Source organism: Ranitomeya variabilis, chromosome 4, assembly GCF_051348905.1.
Source record: "Ranitomeya variabilis isolate aRanVar5 chromosome 4, aRanVar5.hap1, whole genome shotgun sequence".
Classification (NCBI taxonomy): Eukaryota; Metazoa; Chordata; class Amphibia; order Anura; family Dendrobatidae; genus Ranitomeya; species Ranitomeya variabilis.
The window spans coordinates 185,925,185-185,945,872 of NC_135235.1; the positions used below are offsets into that span (position 1 = coordinate 185,925,185).

Here is a 20,688-nt window from a genome sequence, read left to right on the forward strand (position 1 = left end):
AACACATGTTTTTGAAACCTATATGTATTTATTCTGTTTTCCCAGGAAGCTGAAGCAGAGGGGCTTCCAGAAGGAGACGGGCAGGGTGGAGAAATGCAAGGAGCGGGAGCGCATAGTGTAAGTTTTGCAGAGACAGATCCTCACATACAACACACTACACCCAACACAAACATTCAGCACAGCACACACAATACATATGCCTCCATCCAAGCACATAATTTATTTATTTTTTTATTAGTCTTCACAATCCGGGGCTCGCCCTAGAGTTCATCGAAGCACCTCCCGTCGGAATGCTAATCGCGGCGGTCACCAAAGAGTAAGTTCCTTTTTGGTTTGGTGTTTAGTAAATTTTAAAATTCATGTGGTATAATCTTTCCCTTTTTAATTTTTTTTGTTAAAGGCTTCACAGCATGCTCCCGAACAGGCTGAGGAAGAGGAGGGGATTGATGTGGACACCCTCATCCAAGAGTTCCAAAATCGGGAGCCACTGTGGAACATGGCAGACCGCCGCCATGCTGACCAGTTAATCACCCGACGGCTATGGGAGGAAGTGTGCGGTGCTGTTATGGAGAACTTGGAGGAACTCGACGCTGGGGCCCAGGATCTAGCGTGTCAGTATTCACACTTCATTAACTTATGTTAGCATGATTTAATGTGTTGTATAGTAACCAATTTTTGCTTTATCTTTTCAGGTAACAGGGTTATCGTGCGGTGGCGGTCACTCAGGGATCGCTTCAAGAGGGAGTTTAACAAGGAGATGCAGGCCCCAAGTGGATCAAGAGGATGCAGGAGCAGGTACAAACATGCCAGAGCCCTGTCGTTCCTCCGGTCGATGCTGCTGAGCAGAAGGTAAATATTCAACACCACATGTTTTCAGTCAAACTGTTAAAATGTGTAACCTTCAATGTTTTTTTGGCAGCAAGGGCAATTGTAATATCAAGATACTATTTTTTTTTTCTTCTTCTTTAACAGCACTGTCTGCAGCACTCGGGAGCCTGCATCAGAGTTGCACCCCTCTGGAGCGATCTCACAGGAGTCCGCCACCGGGGACCACGTCGAAAGACCCGACCCCTCTGTATCTGTAACTTCCCTTTTGTTTGATCCCTCAGCCCCATCCACCAGCGCTGGAGTAGCAGGGCGGACTTTGTCACATGAAGCTGCAGGTGATTTAGAGTTCCCTTTACCCCACCCCTCTGACACTGCTGCAACATCTAGACCACCTTTGGGGTCAGGACGGCAGCGCCAGAGAGGTCAGGAAAGGAGCTATGCGCCTGAGTTTTTGCATCTGAATGCAGCCTTCCAGAATGCCATCAAGCTTTTGGGTGAGCAAACATCTGCTGGGTACAATATGGTTAACAAAAGCATACTTGAACTCAGCAGTCATCTGGATAGGATGCATTCAGATGCAAACCTGTCACCAAGACACAGTTTTTTTCAGTCGGTCCTCAGGCACATGGAAAATCTAACTCCTGACCTGCAGATGCATGTGATGCAAGGCTGCCACACTGCTCTAGCGCAGGTGATGTCCCAAGCCCCTCCACCTACCCTTCATGTTTCAACACCTTTCCCCCCTCAAGCCGCCATCTATCCTCCCGTCAATCCTCCTCCCGTCCATCCTCCTCCCGTCCATCCTCCTTCTACTCCTTCGCCATTCCTTCCTTCCCCCCTCAGCATTTCCCAGTACCTACCTTCCCCTTTCCATTCTTCCCCTTTAACTTCACCTTTCCCAATCCCACCAACACCTTCACCATACCTCCCACAGTCCACATCTGTACCTCAACTCCCTGCCCAACCTCATGTTTTCACCACCCATTCCACTTCTGATCCTCCCTGTGATGTCCTGTCCCCCATTATCGACGTGGTCCGCCCTGTCAGCCCCTCCGCTACTATCTCCACCCAAACTTATGAGAACCTGTAATAAACGTGTAAATAAATAAAACTTTTTTTGGTTTAAAAACAATTTTATTGTCTTTCCTTTTTTTTTAAACTGTATAAAACCACCAAGCTTATGGTAAAAGTAATAGTAGAAAATGTGTAAAGGGGTGCCGGTACAAAACATACAATTCTGTGAGGTAAAAGTCCAAAGGTTTTGTTACAAAACAAAAAACATGGTATATTTACAAGTGTGAAAAAAACCAAACATTTTACACCATTTCGTACTGCCAGTCAACTGATCCTTGAGGAGACGTGAAGTAGTCTGCAAAATTGTCCCGCATTCTGGAGACTGCAACTGGACTGCAAAAACTTGTGTTGTGGTAATCCCGCAAGGTGGTTTCTGACACATTTTCCTCCATGGAAACATGTTCTTTGGATAATACAAAATTGTGAAGCACCACACAAGCCTTCACCACATCATCAACAGTCTTAGGCTGCAGTTTAATTGCAGTTAGCAGGACTCTCCATTTAGCAGTTAATATCCCAAAGGCACATTCCAAAACTCTTCGTGCTCTGGTTAACCGATAATTAAAAATTTTCTTCCTCTGGGTCAGTCCACTACTTCCATAGGGTTTTATCAAGTGTGGTGAAAGCTGGAAGGCGTCATCTCCAACGCACACAAATGGCAATGGTAGACCGGTGGTTCCAGGGAGTGGTCTAGGCGGTGGAAAGTGAAATGTCTCTCCATACAAACGACGCCCCATTGGTGAAGTTTTAAAAACCTGGGAGTCATTTGCGCGTCCATACGCACCGATATCCACAGCGATAAATTTGCAGTGTGCGTCGGCTATGGCCATCAATACAATAGAAAAGTACGTTTTGTAATTGTAAAATTCAGATCCAGAACCAGAAGGTTTGACAATCCTTATATGCTTGCCATCGACTGCTCCCACATGTTTGGGAACTGGCATATTTCTTCAAAATTGTGGGCAATCTCCAGCCACCTCTCCTGTGATGGCTCTGGAATATATTCTGCTTGTAAGCACTCCCACAATGCCTGGCAGGTCTCTCTGATGATCCCTGAGATTGTGGCTATCCCAAGCCTGAATTGAAAATGTAGGGATGAAAACGATTCTCCAGTTGCAAGGAATCTGTTAACAAAAGGAAAAGACAATAATTCATAAAAACTTCAAAAAACAACATTACAGTTTTAAGTCTGATGAATGAGAATCATTAAAAAAATAATAACTTACTGAATAGTCACCATCAGAACTTACCGAATAGTCACCATCAGACGCTCCGCTGGTGATATGGAGAAGCGCAACTGGGTGTCTCGTCTCCGTATTGATTCTCCAACATGGTCCAACAAAATTTCAACATTTTCCGCTTTCATGCACACATAGCTGAAGAATTTTTCAGGATTTTCCCTCAATTCAATATACAGTGTGGAATAAACGCCACGGGTCATGCGTTGGGCTGTGATAGGATAGATCCACAGCCTTCTCTTCCGATGCTGCCGCAGGATGCGCAGTCTTTCTTCCTCCTTGTCCCGAACGATGACTGCCAACCGATTAGCCTCAAAAGTGAAATCCGCACATATCTTCACAATATTCGCCAGCACCCCTTCCATCTTTGCCACTTTCTTTACAACCTTTCAAAGATGTGGTGTAAATACACTGTATATATAGTTTCCCAGTAGTTTCCAGTAGCCAGTCACATTTCCAAATACTTTGTATTAGCCAATCACATTGAGATCCTCTGTTTTTAAAAACGGATCCGTCAAAAAACGGTTCCAACGGATGTAAAAAACGGTCGCAACGGTTCTAACCGATCCGTTTTTTTTACGCATCCGTGTAAAGGATCCATCAAAAAAATCCGTTAGAACCGTTTTCTCAACAATTTTGATGGATCCGTCGATCCGTCACGATGTCGGAGCAGACTGACACCAAACAACTAAAGTGTGAAAGAAGCCTAAGCGTAGCCATCTCCATTTAGAACTAACAAAATAAAGTTGCGCCCCGTATCGCTATAGCATACAAACCTGAAATATATGAAATTTGAACTGCATGCCTCGCCCTCAAGCAAGCCGGATATCGGGAAAACAAGTGAGTGATTGTCGAGGGGGTCACCCAGACTTCCAGGAGCCCTTTTTATTCTCAAATAAAGTGCTGCTCAATATCTTTTTTTTCATTCAAAAAAAGCATTGCCAACATCGGCTTTCATTTACTGCATTAACTTTATTGATTTGGGACTGGTTCTAAAATTAGGATTAGGAACAGTTAGTCTGGAAAAACCTATTAATATTTTTTCTATTCACAAAACACCGATACTTCAGAACTTTCTCATGCAGCCAGCAGTGCCGTAAGTGATTTCACCGCAGTTCAGCTATGAACACCGGTGAACTTTCTCACTGCCGGAGCTCAGCACTAGACACAGACAGGAGCGATTATACTCATGTCGGAGTGTGCCGGCTGGAGAGTGATAACTTTACATTACTGGAGGTGGATGCTTCGCAGGTTGGAATAAGGGCTGCTTTTTCAGGGTTCCAAATGTTTGGCCAATTTGCGGCAATGTGCATTTATCTTGAGAAAATTTTCACCTGTTGAAAGGAACTATGACGGAATCGGGAGTTACTCGTTGTTAAATCAGCCTTTCAGGAATGAAGGCATTTTTTGGAAGGGTCAATTCATCAAGTCATTGTGGTCACTGACCATAAGAATTTAGCTTACATTGAATCAGCTAAATAGCCATTTCCTAGACATGCCAAATGTTCCTTATTTTTCTCTACATTCAATTTCTCTATCACATTAAGGCTGGGGTCCAAGAATGTGAAGGCTGACACATTATCGCATAGTCTTAATTCTATTTCTCCTCCAGAACCTCCATCCTTCATTTACGGAAATCTGTAAAGTCCAGTTGTTGGCTTCTCCCGCCACCCCAGGGTCCAAGGTATTTGTACCTGTATACCTAAGATTGCATCTGTTGTAAGAGTTTCATGATCCTGTCTTGAGTGGCCATCCTAGGGTCACAATTACGCGGAAAGCTATTGCTAGGCTCTTTTAGTGGCTATCTACGAATAATGATATTGAATATTTGGTATCCGCTTGTGAAATTTGCGCTAAGGTCTGTCATATCCAGGGAAGTCCATCCATTGCCAATTTCAGAAAAACCGTGGATTCCTCTGTTCATGGGTTTCATCATGGATTGGCCTCTTTCTGGTGGGAAAACTATTATTTGGGTAGTGGTTGAATGATTCAGTAAACAGGCTCACTTTATTTCTTTGTCTAGGTTACTTAATGTAGAGACACTATCTAGGTTGTTTGTCATTTTGTGAGATTGCATGGAGATCCTCTTAACATTGTGTCTGATTGGAGAGTACAATTTGTCTCCAGATTTTGGAGAGTCATTTGTAATAGACTGGGGATTGACTTGTCATTTTCCTCTCCCAACCAACATGAACCCAACAGTCAGAAGCAAGAAAGAAATTAATCTTTTGATCAATTTTTTGATTTGTTGCGGCTCCGCAGGAGATCTGGTCTTCAGTCTCATTTCTTGCTGATTTTGCCTTTAACAGTCTGGTCACTTAGTCCACTGGAACCTTGCCATTTTTTGCAATTATGGTTTTTATCCATTTCACATTTTGATGATTTTTTTTAGGATTAGTTTTGAATGTTCTGGGTGGAGTTTGCCATACAGAAACTAGGGATGCCTAGAGGGAGATTCAAAAAAATATTGGGGCCACTCAAATTTGCCAAAAACAGAAAGCTGATAGAAAACATTCAACTGGTCCTGTCTTTAAAGTAGGTGAAAAGGTTTGGTTGTTATCCAAAAATATTAAACTTAAAGTACCGTTGTCTAAGTGGGGTTCAAAGTTCATTGGTCCCTATGAGATTCTGGAAGTAGTCAATCTGGTGGCTTTTAGGTTGAAGCTTTTTCCATCTCTCTGCATCCCTAACAGTTTCTGTGGATGGTAGTTTAGAGTGTGAGGTACAGAGAGTTGTGGATTATCAGAAGCTCCAAACTTCACTTTAGAACTGCATCTATTGGAAGGGATGTGGACTGGTGGAGACATCCTGGGTTCCAGTTTGATCTGTGAAGGCTGATAGTCTGGCTCCCGCTATAAGAGGATGTACTGTCACAATTCCACCATTTACGGTGTCCTAAGGATGGTATGAGTGACAACTCAGCCGCCCTAAATGATCAAGGGCATGCTTGTTATGGACCTGGTGGTTAGGAGCACCCGGAATGACCTGATGAGTAAACTCAAAATCGGAACTAGCTCTGGGGAAGTGGGAACTCTGCTGACCGCAAACCCTACCCCTATCACACACACTAGAAATAGCCGTGGAGCGTACCTAACTCTCCCTAGACGCCTCTTCACAGCCTAAGAGCTAACTACACCTAAAGATAGAAATAGAAGCCTTACCTTGCCTCAGAGAAATTCCCCAAAGGTAAAGGCAGACCCCCACATATATTGACTGTGAGTTAAGAGGAAAGTCACAAACACAGGAATGAAACAGGGCTTCCAGCTAGCAAAGGAATATCATGATAGCAAGCCGGACTAGAAATAGCAGTACTAAGAAATATATTCAGGAAGCAGTAACAACAAATGAACTAGCAAAGACTTAGCTTCTGCTGGAGTGGACAGGTCCTCAGAGAAGGCCAAGAGAGATCTGAACCAATACTGGAACATTGACAGCTGGCATGAAGTAACGATCTGAGTGGAGTTAAATAGGAAGCCAGCATAGAAATAAACGAGAGCAGCTGATAAAGCCAACCTCAGTGACCAGCAGTTCCGCTCGAAGCCACCAGAGGGAGTCCAAGAGCAGAACTAACCAAAGTACCATTCATGACCACAGGAGGGAGTCCGAGACAGGAATTCACAACACATGCTGGGCTGCCTGTATGGTGAGTTGCAGCTCAGTCATTCAATCTGTTGTTGGGCTGTCATTCACAATACTGACAGCCCAGCTGTCCAATCTGGCCAGGCCTGTGGGATTTCCTCCAGGTGTCACCCATTCAGCTATTTAGCTGGCTGAGAATGATCAGAACATTGCCAGCTGTAGCTTTGCTTTGTGGTGCAATTGGTCTCTGTTTTATTTTTCTGATCTTTGTTTCTGGACCTTGGATTTGCATTTTGACTACTCTTTTGTATTACCCCTTTTGCCGTTGATATACTCTGACCTAATTTACTTGGACCCGGGACCTTGTTTCTGACTATCCAATTGTCTTGTTCCTTTGTCTTTGATGCACCCTCCTGGCTTTTGACTTCACTCTCATTGACTTCGCTGCCTCATGGCTTGTCCGTGAGAAGTGACTCAGCATCACAGGGGGCTGTGGTGGCCATGCTGTGTAGGGAACTTTGGTGACCATAATATGTAGCAGTCTATGGTGGCCATACTGTAGGTGGGTCTGTGGTGGACAATATACTGTACGGGGGGCTATGGTGACCATTGTATTTCATAGGGGGCTGTGGTAGCCATACTGTATGTAAAGTTGCGGAGAACAGTCATTCTGCATGGTGGCTGTGATTGTCACACTGTGTTCCCTATGGACAGTTGTTAATTAACTGACAAATATTATTGAAAAATTTATCAAACTGTTGCAGTATTGTATACTGTGCTGCCTCAATGTACTGTATATTATATAAGGTAGCTACTTGCTAATTGAACCCGGGTTACATGTACTGCATTTCTTTCCCTTAATGGTATAAAAATACTTTTTACGTGTTATGGGATCAGTTGACATGAGTCATATGTGACTGGTGATCTCTCAAAATTTTTTAATCATAATCATAGAGTGTTTACTTTTTGACACTGAATAAATAGGATTTAATACATTCAGGAGTCCCCACTTCCTTTGTTTTTTGTCTTACCTCTGTTGGAGTTATTTGTTATTCCAATACTACTGTGTACACTTTATACAACTCTGTATTAACATAGTTTGGATATGAAGCATGATCACGACAATGTCATTATATGCATGACTTGCTAAAAACTAAAGTTCAGCAAAAAGACTTTCAGGACTCATTACACGTGCATTACACCGAAACAATGATTTTGCGTTGGGCCCAAATTCTATTGCTCAACTCTACTAGTAACATAATAAAAAAATTAGGATCATCCTTAACCCCTTCATGACCGTGGGATTTTTCGTTTTTCCGTTTTCGTTTTTCACTCCCCTCCTTCCCAGAGCCATAACTTTTTTATTTTTCCGTCAATTTGGCCATGTGAGAGCTTATTTTTTGCAGGACGAGTTGTACTTTTGAATGACACCATTGGTTTTACCATGGCATGTACTAGAAAATGGGAAAAAAATTCCAAGTGCGGTGAAATTGCAAAAAAAGTGCAATCCCACACTTGTTTTTTGTTTGGTTTTTTTGCTAGGTTCACTAAATGCTAAAACTGACCTGCCATTATGATTCTCCAGGTCAGTACGAGTTCATAGACACCTAACATGACTAGGTTATTTTTCGCCTAAGTGGTGAAAAAAAATTCCAAACTTTGCAAAAAAATAAATAAATAAAATTGGGCCATTTTCCGATACTCGTAGCGTCTCCATTTTTCATGATCTGGGTCGGTTGAGGGCTTATTTTTTGCGTGCTGAGACGGCGTTTTTAATGATACCAATTCGGTGCAGATGCGTTCTTTTGATCGCCCGTTATTGCATTTTAATGCAAATCGCGGCGACCAAAAAAAGTAATTCTGGCGTTTCGATTTTTTTTCTCGTTACGCCGTTTTGCGATCAGGTTAATGCTTTTTTTTATTGATAGACCAGGCGATTCTGAACGCGGCAATACCAAATATGTGTAGGTTTGATTATTTTTTTATTGATTTATTTTGATTGGGGCGAAAGGGGGGTGATTTAAACTTTTATATTTTTTTATTTTTTTCACATTTTTTTTTACTTTTTTTTTTTAACTTTTACCATGCTTCTATAGCCTCCATGGGAGGCTAGAAGCAGGCACAGCCCGATCGGCTCTGCTACATAACAGCGATCATCAGATCGCTGTTATGTAGCTAAAATGCAGGTGTGCTGTGAGCGCCGACCACAGGGTGGCGCTCACAGCCACCGGCGATCAGTAACGATAGAGGTCTCAAGGACCTCTATGGTTACAATATACAAGCATCGCCGACCCCCGATCATGTGACGGGGGTCGGCGATGCGCTAATTTCCGGCCGCCCGGCTGGATGCGGTAGTTAAATGCCGCTGTCTGCGTTTGACAGCGGCATTTGACTAGTTAATAGCGGCGGGTGATCGCGATTTCACCCGCCGCTATTGCGCGCACATGTTAGCTGTAAAAAACAGCTGACATGTCGCGACTTTGATGTGCGCTCACCGCCGGAGCGCACATCAAAGCAGGGGACCCGACATCGGACGGTATAGTACGTCCGATGTCGGGAAGGGGTTAAAATTTGAACCCCAAATATGGTTTGTCAGAAAATCAAAGAAGTAATCCATGAAATAATTAACAGACAAGGTACACGCCCTATATCTGCAGTAAAAAAAATGCCCAATCTCCAGAGGAGATGAGGTTTCTATAACATAAAAACCATTAAACAGCCAAACTGAACACTGCATGATGTCAGGACTCTGAACATTTTAATTACCTTTTGTGCATTACTGCCCTTTTCCAAGATGGCGTCTTTGGTCTCATGTGCACTGTGTCTTCCTGCTATAAAACTCCACCCCAGCCTTCAGTCTGTGCTAGAGTATTCTGCCTTGCATCCAGCTCCTGACCTCTGATTAATCCCTGGATATATACCTGCTCCTGTGAACCTGTGTGGTGATCCTGCTACTCTGCTCTGAGTTCTTGCTGCATACACCAGTTTCCAGTAATCCTCCTTCATCTGCTGCTCGTGTTTACTTCCATCTGCATTTGCTGGACATGTGAGCTGTTGCTGCTCTGCAAAAACCTGAGACTATTAACCAGGCCTCCCTGGTTGAGCTAAGATATGATTTGAACTGCCTTATACGCTTATCTATCTGTGTTTGGACTAAGATAAGGATTTATTCATGTCAAGTATCCTCAAGAATTATGTGCTTCATAGACTTTCTGCGTGATTGCATTTTCCTCTGAAGTTTCCTATAGACTGCTGAGCTGCATTTGATATTTGCACCAAGTGTTGTGGACTTGAGTTTCTCTCTGCACCTGTTTGAATCACCGTGTGATAATATAGACTTTACCACTTATAAAACTGTGTCCTGTAGTTGTCTTATTCCACGCAAAGAGTCTCCTGAGTTATCCCCTATAATTATTACACACGAACCGTCTGTGATTTTTTTTTTAAGAAGGCTTAGATGATTTCTTAGAAGAAAATAACTTAAATACTTATGTAAATGAAATATTTTTCTGAATGTTGATGCAGTGAATCGACACTTAGTATCGGGAAGACTGATTCATGCATATTGTTTATACCCATGCCCTTTCTCATCCCTCGGTAAAACTTCACAGACATGTCTTCTTTCAATATACTAACTCTGTAACCATGAAAAAACCCATACTATAAAGAATCTCTGGAATGAAGACTTGACATCTTCCAAATGATGTGGTAGACAAATTCAATGTGCCTTTGGTTTCAATTATTGCTCCTACTGGTGGTCGAATCGACTATATTAATGCCAAAACTGTCAGTTACTTTTTCTCATCAGTGGTATGGATGATGGATATTTGTGCAAAAAATGCTTTAAGCAAATGTAGAAATGTATTAATAAATAGAAAAATCATGAATTTATAAGACATAACACTTTGAAGAGTTCATATTATAAATTTAACTTTAGAATGTGACAGTCTTGACATTGTCAATTGAAGTCAGTCACCTGTGGTGTCATCACGTTGTGTAGGAACAAAAGAGAGAATAATTGGCTGAACAGAGGCGAGGTGTGTTTTCTTATGACTATTACTTTAGTAATCCTAATGTAAAGTTTTTCTTACTTTGATGATGAATACTCCTGCCATCTCGTTTTAAAATTAGAATTAGAGTATGAACATTTTTAAAGACTTGTTATAAGGCAATCATTAGAGATGTGTGGATCGATATATTGTGGATGACTTTGAGTTGAAACTCCTAAAATTTTCTGGTCCCCATGAATTCAAACAATTTCCTAGTGACATAGTTTTTAAGGTTGAAGGTAGACATATAGGAAGGTGAAAAACCCATGGGTCACATGCTAATTGCTAATTTCTTCCTAATAACACGTAATTTAACAATCAGACTGGTTCCCTGGATCAAGGTCCCATCTCAGAATCTAGTGCCCATAACCCGTAATATTATATTTTTCAAACAAGGCATTAAGCCCCTCTTTGAATTTCTTGAATGAATCAACCGTTGGAAAATCATGGGCAGAGGGTTCCATAATTTCACTGCTCCTGATGCTCTTCGCAGTCCATCAGGGTGGAATATCATAGCCAGTATAAAAGATAAGGACTGACTAAGCAGAACCATTTTAAGATTTTTCAGTGCATTGATAGGAGGTAAGAATGTACAGCTCATCATAAATAGGGATAAAAAAGGCCTAAATCCATAGTGGTGGACTGCAGCATTGCTGAGTCACATTGAAAATAGGAGTGTTAATCTCAGTCTGTGAATAATAATACAAAGATTCAAGTGATAGTGAAGTGTTGTACCTGCATAGTCAGTGTGACCGTGAATTGATTGATCTGTTAAATAATGAAGTAACAGCACCTTAATAACAGTATTGTTTTTTTCACATTCTGCAAACAAGAAAGGCAGTTTAATGCTCCTTTGTCCTAATTTTGACACTAAGGAAAAATCCTGAAAAGAAAGGCTTGGGTGTCATAAAAAAATGTGCTTAAGGACGGTTTCACACGTCCTGATATTTCCGTCACGGGAAAAAACGGTACCGGAGCTATCAGTGTCCAGGTGTTCATGTGAATAATACCTGCATTACACGTGTGGCAACTATGTACCATCCGTGTGTCGCATCAGTACCACACAGTCGGCCGCCAGAAAAGAAGCACTACAGTAAGCGCTGTTCTCCGGGGCAGGGTGCTGAAGACGCTTTCATCATTCTCCCCTGCTCTGCTGGCGATCACCACGAGCAGGGGAAAATGATGACAGTTGTATTCAAGTGATCACAATGACAGCAGGCGGGGGCTGATGGGACTATTTCTCCCATCAGCCTATGCCTGCTGCCACAAGAGAATTTTTCACGGTGATATGCTGTGAAGACACTGAGCTTGAACTGAGCTTGAACTGCGGTGACCTCATCAATGGCTTTTCCCCACAGTGATGAGGTCACTGCAGTTCAGCCCGGCTGGGAATGCAGCCTCATTAACTGGCGGTAACCTCGATGATGTCACTGCTGGTCAATGATGCTGCACTCGCAGCAGCTCATTTATTAGTGGTTCTCAGCCTGGACGGTCGCTTTTTGGTATCGTCCAGGTTGAAAGCTATTAATTTCCAGACATGGATTACAGCGTGGGACAGAACGACGGATAGGTGAGGGTCTTCTGGGGATGAGGCCCAGCAGTTGGGTATAATTATGTCTATATTGTGTGGGGGTCCTCAGACATGGACATTCTCTTTTTCCCCACTATAACCAGAACACTCTTATGTTGACACCTTTTTTGACGCTTTAGGGATGTTTTATGACGAACCTGATAGGGTCCAGGTTGCAGAGGCTAAAATCATGTACCTGATGCAGAGGGGCTGCACCGCTGAGGATTATAGTTCAGAGGTCTTGGGATTGTCAGCTGAGGTTCTATGGAATGATGCTGCTCTCAGGTGTCATTTTTGCCGTGGCCTTACGGATACTCTTAAGGATGCTCTGGCTTTGACTTTCTGCAGATGTTCAGAGTTCTGGTGATTGCCCAGCTACTTAACCGAGCTGTCTACCCGTGATCCCTGACAGACATAGTTTGTGCTTCTTGGTGAGTGTTAGTCTGATTCTGTTGCTCTGAGTTCTGATCTTCTGCTGCCTGACCCTTTGGACCATGTTCTGAATATCCCTTTGTCTTGTCCTTTGGCTTATGATCTGCTTTGTCTTGTTATTGACCCTGGACTGTGACTGTCATGGTCAGCTGCAGCCGCAGATGCGGCCCACCTCATAGATGCCCCCAAGCCGACCAACCTCAGAAGGCGTGGGACGCAATACGGACCCTTTAAACCGCAGAGGGGGACCCGGGCCAACCCGATCTAGGGGAGGGCAGAGACGGGGTTCTGTGGCAGCTGAGCATGTGGACAAGGAAAGAGACAAGTAGGACTTGATTACGCTGCACAACTTCAGGTATAGAGAAAGTAAAGTTTCTAAAGTAAAGTCACACGGTACATAAACAAAACATGACGATGTCAGGCTCCCGATTCCACACCTCCAGAAGAGTACCACCCAGTGGACCCCAAGGCACCAACGGATCACTGAGGCATACATAGGTGGGACATCAGGACACAGGCAGGACATCAGGGTACACAAGGTCATCAGGACGCAGGCAGGACAGGGTACAGACAGGACATCAGGGTCCATGAGATCATCAGGACACAGGCAGGACATCAGGGTACAGACAGGACATCAGGACATCTGGACCCAGGGTCCCCGGCAGACATCAGACAGGAGTCGTTCGGTTCCGGACATCCGACACGACCTACAGGCACCACCAGTCAGTAGGCTCCAAGCTCCAGGCAGCGGTCATAAGGTTCCAGACTGCGGTCGTCAGGCTCTGGGCATCGGACCTAGGAAGGAACTCAAGCTTGATGGTGCAAGCACCGCCGTAATGGACGTGGGCCAGACGGGGTTAACACCGCATGGTAGTCAGAGCACAGAGTATTAGATGCTCAGCAGAAACACCGGTTACAAGAGACTCAAAGTCACTGGGTGTGAGGCTCCAGATGCAGGGGGATTCCAGGAACATAATCACAGCAGACCGTTAAGCCAGGTTCAGGTACAGGACAGGTACAGGATCAAGGATTTGGGCCTGGATATACCGCCTCCAGGACAGGTGCCAGAACAGGGCAAAACAGGAATCAAGGCAAGGACTTTGGTACCAAAACATAGACAGGAGAGGTGCAGGAACACAAACACACATAGCAAAGTTCAGGAGCTTTGTGAGTAGCTCAGGCCCCACCCATAGGGCAGGGGAACTTTATATGGGAGCTGCCCCTCAGCAATTGGCTGGGGACAGCATTTCAAGTACACACCCTAACCCTTATAAAAGCAGGGGTGGTGTGGCCGCGCATGCCCTTAGCACACACAGAAACCATTACAGCACAATCAGTGCAGGAACTGTTGCTTAGGGCACCAGGCTGTGACTGCACGCACTGACACACATGGAAAGTCATGCACCAGCTGCAAATGACCTCACAACCTGTGGAGAGCTTCCACAGCAGCAACCAGGGACCGCACTTGAGGAAGGTATGCAAATAGAAAAGACCTAACCACCATGTACAGCTGCGCAGCAGAGCAGGGAACTGAGAATGCTCCATCCAGGTAACAGCCAACAATATCCCAGCTCAAATTAGGGGGAACAGAGTAAAGGGTTAAAGCAAACATATGCATTGTCATGCCGAAAACCAGATACAGACAGAACGGCGTGACAGTGACCTGATGTACGCTTTCATCTTGACCCGGGAACGTCTGACTCTTCTGCCTCACGGCCTGTCCATGAGTAATGACTAGCATCACTGATTGTCATATGTTTTATTCTGGACATGAATCTGCAAAATAGCTGTTTATGGTTACATTGTATTTTTGGAGATAAGTATAGAATAATTAAAAACAAATAATAATAAGGCAAATATAAAAAAAGGTTAAAGTTTTGCAACTGTTTTGCTAGTCTAATTTAACAAGTACACGCACCACAATAAAGCTGCTGGATGCTACCACAACTTATTATTTGTGCATGTACGTACATAGCTACATAGGTATGGGGGGGTTACTGAATATTTGCAAGCAGGGGTAAAGGCGTGGGTGAATTTAAACCAAAAAAATGTCTATCATATGAAAATTAAATAAAGGTACATTTTTCTATATAACTGACAATTTAACAAGTGTGCAACTTTTTTAATATTCTGATTAGGCAATCTTACACACCACAACTATATTGTGGGCTGTTTTTACTTTCTGGCATTTGTTGCTATGTTGTTTTAAGGCAAAAGGAAATTAATTTGCAAACAAATTATTACAATAAATTCAGACAATTAACTGTATGGATCTGTCCTAGCACTTCTGTTTAAATTGTCAAATTGGAAACACACCTATATTATGGGCAGCCTGGTATTGCATTAGCCTTTTTGGTTGTCATGTGATCCCTGCTTAGCATTTTTGCTTGATTCCATATTTTTTCAAAATTGAACTTAAACGTTTAACATGTGTCCAAAATGTATGTTAAACCAAAAATCGGCCCTGAAATGGTAGCGTAAGAGAGAAAAAAAAAGATACCATGTAAAAAAATGTGGGAGTGGCTAGCGGCAGCAACACCACTAGAACTCCTGGTATCAACCATCTTGGCAGTAATTGTACCAAATGCAGGTTACACTTGGCCTTCTTTGCCTCTCAGCAGAATGACTGCACCTCTGACAGCTTGAATCAATGTTCTACTCAGTCAACCTCTTCAATTGCCATAAAATTTGAAGGGGTTGTCCACTACTCTCTGACTTTCTCTTGATATTTTATTTGTCCGAAGGTAGGGACAGTGATGCCAGAGCTGATTGGGCGCAGGGCTCACGTGTCATAACTGCACAAGAGCCCTGAGAATGCAAGCCCCAACACTGCTGGAATGGCGCTGTCACTGAGTGAGTATGTGTTTTTATTCTATAGGAACCAAACTTTCAGATCGAGAAGCGGTTGTCCTAGTTGTGGACAATCTCTTTAATGTTGTACATTTCCATTCAATCAATGACACCTGTTTCTGTTCTGCCCTTTAGTTCAATAACCCACAGCACCACAGTGGCTGAGGAAGATACTGCATAAGTCAACTTCTTTCAGGTAAACAGTCAGCCCTTGTACTTGGATGACATGGTGCCAGAGGAGATGGAAAACATGATTCTAAAGCCAAGTTGAACTGCTGGCTCTGTGAGCCGTGAAGCTAGAGGCACTGACAGTGGTAGTAGCTGAGCCAGAGGAAAACTTGTAATGGAAATAAGGCAGGCAAAGAGGTCAGACCATTTCCCACACAGAGGCAATTGTCAGGCAAATCATGGATAGCGATAATGATTCTGAGGTGTATGAGACCTGGAAACCAGACTTGGGTGCCGAGGTGGTGATGTCATCTAGTGATGGGCAATCCAGTCTTTTTGGGGATCTGTCTCTCTTGGCTTCGCTCACCAAAAAGAGAAATTTAGCTTTCAGCTTTGCTAAATTTACCCGAAAAATTCAAATTGTAGTAAATAAATTTATGTTGATCTTAGTACTGGTAAGGAGAAGAGGACAGAAAAAGAGAAAGAGTGTAAAAAAGAGAGAGAAATGTGATAATATTGTACATGGTACACTAATGTACAAAGTATGTCGCAGCTGCAGGGCGTTGTAGGGAAGCCAGCGTGGCCATGCATGTCGAAATTAGCACATTAGCCACTCAATGATTTTTCAGCAGTGTGAGAAATAATGCAAGGCAATTTTTTTTTTTTTTCATAAACATGAATCTCAAAGTGTCACCATGAAATGAGATCATTAATTCAGGAAATTCAGCTTGGACTCAGTCCTCTACAGATCAATCTGCTGATCTCAATTAAATGTAGAAAAAACTTGGCACTCAGAAAGAAATATGGCAATAAAAGAGTTTCATTTATTATACATCCATTGATTACGTTGTTGTTAAACGTTTTCGCTTCACATCTAAACCTTCATCAGAACTGATTTGATAGGATAGGTGAGAGGCTTCTATATCTTGTTATGGGTATCCTGTCGTGTATTGATACTCCAAGAAGGGTTTCAGGTAGCCTGGATGCCCGAGAGAAGCCTGTGTGGCACAGCGCATTGCAATATGTGATCGTTGTTGCGGAGGATAGGCGTACATTTTTATGATTTACAACACTCCAAAAAAGTGTTACAAATATTTTACTATATTTAATTTGTCATCCATTCAGTGTAACATGCTTAGTGTGCAGCAAAGATGGCAGAAGCACATGAGACTGCCAGAGGAGTGACCGGAGAAATATCGAAGCCAGAGGAAGCTGACGCAACAGCAGAGTTGGTAAGAGCTTTTGTTCCTGATCCAGCCAATATCCCAGACCCCCCAAGACCCGAACCCAGGACGCATCCTTTATCGCTTGGGTTCTGGTGGACTGCAGATGGGAGAGCCAGGATTGAAGAACTGGTGAGCAGACTGCGGGTCCTAGGCTGGTCGGAAGGGACAAGATGAGACAGCACCAGGACTAGATAAATGTTGTTGGGCTCGCTAACTGTAATGTACCGAGAGTTGGCATCCCGAGTTGTGTTAGTTACTTACACCTGTCTGTGGAGAAGGGGGTGCATTGAAAAGTTTGTGACCCATCATCACATCTCATTCACCCATTGGGCAGAAGAGACAAAACACTTGCCTCGAAGGCCGCAAGAGATGACAGCTTGATCTAGGGTTACAATCCTCAAAATTAAGGGGCAACATTGCTGGAATGCAGTGAGTGTGATCCCAAAAGGAAGGGAGCATAATGAACCCTTCTTGAGGAATTAATGGGCATGGGAGAGGCTCCTTGAGAAAAGGCTGCCAGCACCCCCGAGAGATCGTACTGACCTTGTGATTCTCACCTCCTATAAGGGAGCAGCCAATGATGCAGGTAACACAGAGAACTGTTGCTCATTTCTATATGTCAGGGACTCCAGCACTACCAGAAGCTGGGTCACTTATAGCCCAGGCACTTGGAAATTGGGTTCCAGGAAACAGATGGAGGCAGTCCCCCAACCCCTAGAGGAAGGAGAAGAAGAAGCAGGTACCTGAAGAGGATTACTGTATTGCCCTGCTTATAATTTTTTACTGGCTTTGTACTTTGTGCAAAGCCTTTATGTGTGTTGGAGTACAGCAACTATACTTTAAAAATATTTTAATGACGCCTGACAGTTGTTGCCTTTTTAGGGATCTATGGATGACCCTCTTTATAATTTTTACTGGCTTTGCACTTTCTGCGAATCCTTTCTGAATGTATAAGTACATAAAATACACTTTCAAACTCTTTATATTAAAAAATGTTTTATGGACTCAGTGACTCATCCATACAGTTTAACAAGGTTATTGTTGCATTATGGTGGTACGTAAAAAGAGCTGAAAAGTTTTTCTGGATTAATTACTCATCCCATAGACTATTCTGCAGTCTGGAGCACATTTTATTGGTATATAACCCTCAAAAAATGTGCTAAAAAATGTATCGTTAATATATTGCACACCCATACACTATTACATATTCTGTGTCACATATAGTTGGTATCTAACCCGCTGCAAAATTTTTCAAAAAATTATCGGTATTATATTGTTTATCCATACAGGATAACCTGTTCTGGGGTACATTTAATTGGCATATAACACTCTAAAAAATTTTTTTTTATTAAATTAGTATAGTAAGTCATACAATGTAACAATAACAAGTCTACTGGTCACCAAGGCAATAAAGACGGTCGAATCCCACAAGACTCCCAAGGGAGCAACCAGAGGAATATCGAAGCCAGACCAAGCTGTCATGACAGTGGAGGTGGCAAGACCCTGTTGTCCACAACCAGCTGCTTTAACAAGAACTACCAAGGCCGAACCCAAGCTGCAGCTTTCACCACTGGGTGTTTTGCAGATTACAGATAGGAGAGCAAGGAACAAGCAAGTAGCGGGCTGAGGGACCTAGGCTGGTCAGAAGAGAGAAGTTTGCAAGCCAGGACCAGGCAGGGCTAGAGAAATGCTAGCAGATTCGCTAGCCGCAAGGTAACAACAGTTGGCATCCTGGGGGAAGGTCATTACTTCCTACGGGCAGCCGAGAAGGGGGTACATCGAAGAGTCTGTACCCGCAATCACATCTCGTTCAACCAGCAAGCAGTAAAAATGAAACGCATGCCTCGAAGGGTTCAAGAGCTGATGCCTGGAATCAGGGTCACTTTCCTTAAAAGCTCTTGCACGTACCAGCTCACTGATTCATGTGTGACATCACCACTCTCTGGAACTCCACACTGCACATGCTGGTAAGTCTTTGTGAGCAACAGAGGCTAGTTATGGAATACCTGCTCCACCACCAGTCGGTATTCAGGTCAACCTCCACACATAACAACAAAAGAGTGGGCATATATGTCATACATTTGTGTGGCTCATCAAGACTTTGAGGACTACACTAAGACAGTGAGCAGCAGTGACACCATCATCAGTCTAACGATCCTGCTTCTATGACTATTTAAACAGTTGCTGCTGACAAATAAGCATGAAGCTTTGCATGCTGACCAGGAGGATACAGAGAAAAACACGAGACAGGGAGATACAACCCTACCCAGTCTCATTTAATCTGTTCACCACAGATTGGTTAACAATGAGGAGATGGAGGCTGAGGAGAAGAAATAGGAGCTGGCTGAAAAAAAGGCTAGTATAAACACAAGCTTTGTTCTGTCTCTCCAATGTGGATGGGCTGAGGATGTTAATGAGGAGGAAGAGGTGGATGGGTAAGAGGTGGAGAGTCCTCATTATGCTGAAGACAGGGAAGTGATGGCTGTAGGGACCTTGGCACATATGGCAAACTTTATGTACTGCTGCTTTTCCCATGTCCCTAGCATTAAATTCTACTTGGCCAAAAAAAGAGTACTGGTTATTCAACATACCTGACCCACGCTACAAGTAGAACTGTGCATCTCTTCTTCCTGAGTCGGAGAGGTCTTGTAAAATGTTGCTATACCCAAAGGCCATTGTGGAAAATATGTTGAAAACGCTAGCGGAATGGGGCAAGCTTCCTTGACCAACTAAGGAGGAGAGGGGAGGGAGACACGCACCAAGTATAACAGAGGCAGGGGTACACTGTCAAAAGTCTGGGTCAATTTGATGGCAGCCTCCCAGCATCCATGCCCTTATTACTGAGTATTTTTGACAAGGAAAGTTTTAAAAGATGGTCAAGCAATAACTGGCTGACCAAACTAGCGTAGTCCCTAATTCCTCTGCGACCTTCAGCTATTGTGTCTCAAAGCTGTCGAATTGGCATGAGCTGTCCCTTTATGTCTTGTAGGTGTTGTGCTGCCCTGCTGCTAGCGTCTTGTCTGAACGGATTTTTAGTGCCACAGGGGAGTCATAACAGACAGGTGCTTTTGCCTGTCAATAGAAAGTGCTGAAAGACTCAAGGTACCTTCACACGAAACGACTTTGTAACGATATCGCTAGCGATCCGTGACGTTGCAGCGTCCTCGCTAGCGATATCGTTTAGTTTGACACGCAGCAGCGATCAGGATCCTGCTGTGATGTCGCTGGTCGCTGAATAAAGTCCAGAACTTTATTTGGTCGTCCGATCGCCGTGTATCGTTGTGTTTGAAAGCAAAAGCAACGATACCAGCGATATTTTACACTGGTAACCAGGGTAAACATCGGCTCTGCGCTTAGCAACCCGATGTTTACCCTGGTTACCCGGGGACCTCGGCATCGTTGGTCGCTGGAGAGCGGTCTGTGTGACAGCTCCCCAGCGATCAAACAGCGACGCTGCAGCGATCGGCATCATTGTCGCTATCGCTGCAGCGTCGCTTCGTGTGAAGGTACCTTCACTCTGATAACAATGAACAAAGCATGGCTTAGACCCGACTTTTCCACAACTCCAGATGACAGCAGCACATAAAGTGTTTTAATGTTATATTTGAATAAGGCCCACCAGTTGTTGCCTTCTAGGGTCTATTGATGACCCTACTTATAATTGTTTTCCTGGC

At 43.5% G+C, this 20,688-nt stretch overlaps 1 protein-coding gene and 1 long non-coding RNA gene across 2 annotated transcripts in view; one reads left to right on the plus strand and one right to left on the minus strand.

The window, feature by feature from the left end:
* FAM83E (family with sequence similarity 83 member E) overlaps positions 1 to 20,688 on the minus strand; it is a 105,640-nt gene that overhangs the window by 47,050 nt on the left and 37,902 nt on the right. The window lies entirely within an intron of this gene.
* Positions 15,513 to 17,981, plus strand: LOC143768572 (uncharacterized). Its single transcript, XR_013213951.1, has 3 exons — positions 15,513 to 15,623; positions 15,756 to 15,816; positions 16,914 to 17,981. It is a non-coding gene; the product is annotated as an uncharacterized LOC143768572 (long non-coding RNA).